The following is a 6,235-nucleotide window of genomic DNA, read 5'->3' on the forward strand; positions in this document are numbered from 1 at the left end:
GATTCAAAAGTTATAGCCTTTTGAGCCACATCATTTTTCATATCTGTTTGGTTTTTGTCAAATATCTCGGAAACCGAAGCTCGTACAGCAAATTTACCTGCATAGGGGACTGCTAACTGTAGAATTTGATGAGGAATCGAATGAGCCCATCTGCGAGGCTCTACGACTTTCGATTCAAAAGTTATAGCCTTTTGAGCCTGTGAGTTGCCATCACTGCTAGTCCTCTAATCAACCAGTATCAACACATCATTTATATGACAACTTGGTTAAACAAAGCTCAGAGAGCAATATGTACTCTATTCTGTCTTCAATTGGGGGTGTTTTTGTCAAAGAATGAATACAGAATAATTGTAGAAAATTCTTACTCTAAAGTTTATCCCCATTATGGACTTACTTGTTTTCTCTAAGTCAGTGTGTCAGATCCAGAAGTCACTAGCTACTCTGATGAGATGGAATGGATCACTGACTGTTTAAGTGTCTGCGTCAGCAACGTCTACTATGACATCATAAAAGCAATGGGAGATGTAACGTGGCGAGGCGCCCTCTAGTGGTTTTGATAAGTTAACATGATACGGTTTTTGTCAAATATCTCGGAAACCGAAGCTCGTACAGCAAATTTATCTGCATAGGGGACTGCTAACTGTAGAATTTGATGAGGAGTAGAATGAGCCCATCTGCGAGGCTCTACGACTTTCGATTCAAAAGTTATAGCCGTTTGAACCACATCATTTTCATATCTGTACGGTTTTTGTCCGATTTCAAGGACATTTGACACATCATTTTGCATATCTGTACGGTTTTTGTCAAATATCTCGGAAACGGAAGCTCGTACAGCAAATTTATCTGCATAGGGGACTGCTAACTGTAGAATTTGATGAGGAATCGAATGAGCCCATCTGCGAGGCTCTACGACTTTCGATTCAAAAGTTATAGCCGTTTGAACCACATCATTTTCATATCTGTACGTTTTTTGTCAGATTTCAAGGACATTTGACACATCATTTTGCATATCTGTACGGTTTTTGTCAAATATCTCGGAAACGGAAGCTCGTACAGCAAATTTATCTGCATAGGGGACTGCTAACTGTAGAATTTGATGAGGAATCGAATGAGCCCATCTGCGAGGCTCTACGACTTTCGATTCAAAAGTTATAGCCTTTTGAGCCACATCATTTTTCTTATCTGTTTGGTTTTTGTCAAATATCTCGGAAACCGAAGCTCGTACAGCAAATTTACCTGCATAGGGGACTGCTAACTGTAGAATTTGATGAGGAATCGAATGAGCCCATCTGCGAGGCTCTACGACTTTCGATTCAAAAGTTATAGCCTTTTGAGCCTGTGAGTTGCCATCACTGCTAGTCCTCTAATCAACCAGTATCAACACATCATTTATATGACAACTTGGTTAAACAAAGCTCAGAGAGCAATATGTACTCTATTCTGTCTTCAATTGGGGGTGTTTTTGTCAAAGAATGAATACAGAATAATTGTAGAAAATTCTTACTCTAAAGTTTATCCCCATTATGGACTTACTTGTTTTCTCTAAGTCAGTGTGTCAGATCCAGAAGTCACTAGCTACTCTGATGAGATGGAATGGATCACTGACTGTTTAAGTGTCTGCGTCAGCAACGTCTACTATGACATCATAAAAGCAATGGGAGATGTAACGTGGCGAAGCGCCCTCTAGTGGTTTTGATAAGTTAACATGATACGGTTTTTGTCAAATATCTCGGAAACGGAAGCTCGTACAGCAAATTTATCTGCATAGGGGACTGCTAACTGTAGAATTTGATGAGGAATCGAATGAGCCCATCTGCGAGGCTCTACGACTTTCGATTCAAAAGTTATAGCCGTTTGAACCACATCATTTTCATATCTGTACGGTTTTTGTCCGATTTCAAGGACATTTGACACATCATTTTGCATATCTGTACGTTTTTTGTCAAATATCTCGGAAACGGAAGCTCGTACAGCAAATTTATCTGCATAGGGGACTGCTAACTGTAGAATTTGATGAGGAATCGAATGAGCCCATCTGCGAGGCTCTACGACTTTCGATTCAAAAGTTATAGCCGTTTGAACCACATCATTTTCATATCTGTACGGTTTTTGTCCGATTTCAAGGACATTTGACACATCATTTTGCATATCTGTACGGTTTTTGTCAAATATCTCGGAAACGGAAGCTCGTACAGCAAATTTATCTGCATAGGGGACTGCTAACTGTAGAATTTGATGAGGAATCGAATGAGCCCATCTGCGAGGCTCTACGACTTTCGATTCAAAAGTTATAGCCTTTTGAGCCACATAATTTTTCTTATCTGTTTGGTTTTTGTCAAATATCTCGGAAACCGAAGCTCGTACAGCAAATTTACATGCATAGGGGACTGCTAACTGTAGAATTTGATGAGGAATCGAATGAGCCCATCTGCGAGGCTCTACGACTTTCGATTCAAAAGTTATAGCCTTTTGAGCCACATCATTTTTCATATCTGTTTGGTTTTTGTCAAATATCTCGGAAACCGAAGCTCGTACAGCAAATTTACCTGCATAGGGGACTGCTAACTGTAGAATTTGATGAGGAATCGAATGAGCCCATCTGCGAGGCTCTACGACTTTCGATTCAAAAGTTATAGCCTTTTGAGCCTGTGAGTTGCCATCACTGCTAGTCCTCTAATCAACCAGTATCAACACATCATTTATATGACAACTTGGTTAAACAAAGCTCAGAGAGCAATATGTACTCTATTCTGTCTTCAATTGGGGGTGTTTTTGTCAAAGAATGAATACAGAATAATTGTAGAAAATTCTTACTCTAAAGTTTATCCCCATTATGGACTTACTTGTTTTCTCTAAGTCAGTGTGTCAGATCCAGAAGTCACTAGCTACTCTGATGAGATGGAATGGATCACTGACTGTTTAAGTGTCTGCGTCAGCAACGTCTACTATGACATCATAAAAGCAATGGGAGATGTAACGTGGCGAGGCGCCCTCTAGTGGTTTTGATAAGTTAACATGATACGGTTTTTGTCAAATATCTCGGAAACGGAAGCTCGTACAGCAAATTTATCTGCATAGGGGACTGCTAACTGTAGAATTTGATGAGGAATCGAATGAGCCCATCTGCGAGGCTCTACGACTTTCGATTCAAAAGTTATAGCCGTTTGAACCACATCATTTTCATATCTGTACGGTTTTTGTACGATTTCAAGGACATTTGACACATCATTTTGCATATCTGTACGTTTTTTGTCAAATATCTCGGAAACGGAAGCTCGTACAGCAAATTTATCTGCATAGGGGACTGCTAACTGTAGAATTTGATGAGGAATCGAATGAGCCCATCTGCGAGGCTCTACGACTTTCGATTCAAAAGTTATAGCCGTTTGAACCACATCATTTTCATATCTGTACGGTTTTTGTCCGATTTCAAGGACATTTGACACATCATTTTGCATATCTGTACGGTTTTTGTCAAATATCTCGGAAACGGAAGCTCGTACAGCAAATTTATCTGCATAGGGGACTGCTAACTGTAGAATTTGATGAGGAATCGAATGAGCCCATCTGCGAGGCTCTACGACTTTCGATTCAAAAGTTATAGCCTTTTGAGCCACATAATTTTTCTTATCTGTTTGGTTTTTGTCAAATATCTCGGAAACCGAAGCTCGTACAGCAAATTTACATGCATAGGGGACTGCTAACTGTAGAATTTGATGAGGAATCGAATGAGCCCATCTGCGAGGCTCTACGACTTTCGATTCAAAAGTTATAGCCTTTTGAGCCACATCATTTTTCATATCTGTTTGGTTTTTGTCAAATATCTCGGAAACCGAAGCTCGTACAGCAAATTTACCTGCATAGGGGACTGCTAACTGTAGAATTTGATGAGGAATCGAATGAGCCCATCTGCGAGGCTCTACGACTTTCGATTCAAAAGTTATAGCCTTTTGAGCCTGTGAGTTGCCATCACTGCTAGTCCTCTAATCAACCAGTATCAACACATCATTTATATGACAACTTGGTTAAACAAAGCTCAGAGAGCAATATGTACTCTATTCTGTCTTCAATTGGGGGTGTTTTTGTCAAAGAATGAATACAGAATAATTGTAGAAAATTCTTACTCTAAAGTTTATCCCCATTATGGACTTACTTGTTTTCTCTAAGTCAGTGTGTCAGATCCAGAAGTCACTAGCTACTCTGATGAGATGGAATGGATCACTGACTGTTTAAGTGTCTGCGTCAGCAACGTCTACTATGACATCATAAAAGCAATGGGAGATGTAACGTGGCGAGGCGCCCTCTAGTGGTTTTGATAAGTTAACATGATACGGTTTTTGTCAAATATCTCGGAAACCGAAGCTCGTACAGCAAATTTATCTGCATAGGGGACTGCTAACTGTAGAATTTGATGAGGAATCGAATGAGCCCATCTGCGAGGCTCTAGGACTTTCGATTCAAAAGTTATAGCCGTTTGAACCACATCATTTTCATATCTGTACGGTTTTTGTCCGATTTCAAGGACATTTGACACATCATTTTGCATATCTGTACGGTTTTTGTCAAATATCTCGGAAACGGAAGCTCGTACAGCAAATTTATCTGCATAGGGGACTGCTAACTGTAGAATTTGATGAGGAATCGAATGAGCCCATCTGCGAGGCTCTAGGACTTTCGATTCAAAAGTTATAGCCGTTTGAACCACATCATTTTCATATCTGTACGGTTTTTGTCCGATTTCAAGGACATTTGACACATCATTTTGCATATCTGTACGGTTTTTGTCAAATATCTCGGAAACGGAAGCTCGTACAGCAAATGTATCTGCATAGGGGACTGCTAACTGTAGAATTTGATGAGGAATCGAATGAGCCCATCTGCGAGGCTCTACGACTTTCGATTCAAAAGTTATAGCCTTTTGAGCCACATCATTTTTCTTATCTGTTTGGTTTTTGTCAAATATCTCGGAAACCGAAGCTCGTACAGCAAATTTACCTGCATAGGGGTCTGCTAACTGTAGAATTTGATGAGGAATCGAATGAGCCCATCTGCGAGGCTCTAGGACTTTCGATTCAAAAGTTATAGCCGTTTGAACCACATCATTTTCATATCTGTACGGTTTTTGTCCGATTTCAAGGACATTTGACACATCATTTTGCATATCTGTACGGTTTTTGTCAAATATCTCGGAAACGGAAGCCCGTACAGCAAATTTATCTGCATAGGGGACTGCTAACTGTAGAATTTGATGAGGAATCGAATGAGCCCATCTGCGAGGCTCTACGACTTTCGATTCAAAAGTTATAGCCTTTTGAGCCACATCATTTTTCATATCTGTTTGGTTTTTGTCAAATATCTCGGAAACCGAAGCTCGTACAGCAAATTTACCTGCATAGGGGACTGCTAACTGTAGAATTTGATGAGGAATCGAATGAGCCCATCTGCGAGGCTCTACGACTTTCGATTCAAAAGTTATAGCCTTTTGAGCCTGTGAGTTGCCATCACTGCTAGTCCTCTAATCAACCAGTATCAACACATCATTTATATGACAACTTGGTTAAACAAAGCTCAGAGAGCAATATGTACTCTATTCTGTCTTCAATTGGGGGTGTTTTTGTCAAAGAATGAATACAGAATAATTGTAGAAAATTCTTACTCTAAAGTTTATCCCCATTATGGACTTACTTGTTTTCTCTAAGTCAGTGTGTCAGATCCAGAAGTCACTAGCTACTCTGATGAGATGGAATGGATCACTGACTGTTCAAGTGTCTGCGTCAGCAACGTCTACTATGACATCATAAAAGCAATGGGAGATGTAACGTGGCGAGGCGCCCTCTAGTGGTTTTGATAAGTTAACATGATACGGTTTTTGTCAAATATCTCGGAAACGGAAGCTCGTACAGCAAATTTATCTGCATAGGGGACTGCTAACTGTAGAATTTGATGAGGAATCGAATGAGCCCATCTGCGAGGCTCTACGACTTTCGATTCAAAAGTTATAGCCGTTTGAACCACATCATTTTCATATCTGTACGGTTTTTGTCCGATTTCAAGGACATTTGACACATCATTTTGCATATCTGTACGGTTTTTGTCAAATATCTCGGAAACGGAAGCTCGTACAGCAAATGTATCTGCATAGGGGACTGCTAACTGTAGAATTTGATGAGGAATCGAATGAGCCCATCTGCGAGGCTCTACGACTTTCGATTCAAAAGTTATAGCCTTTTGAGCC

Source organism: Borostomias antarcticus (genome assembly GCF_949987555.1).
Source record: "Borostomias antarcticus genome assembly, contig: scaffold_87, whole genome shotgun sequence".
Taxonomy (NCBI): Eukaryota; Metazoa; Chordata; class Actinopteri; order Stomiiformes; family Stomiidae; genus Borostomias; species Borostomias antarcticus.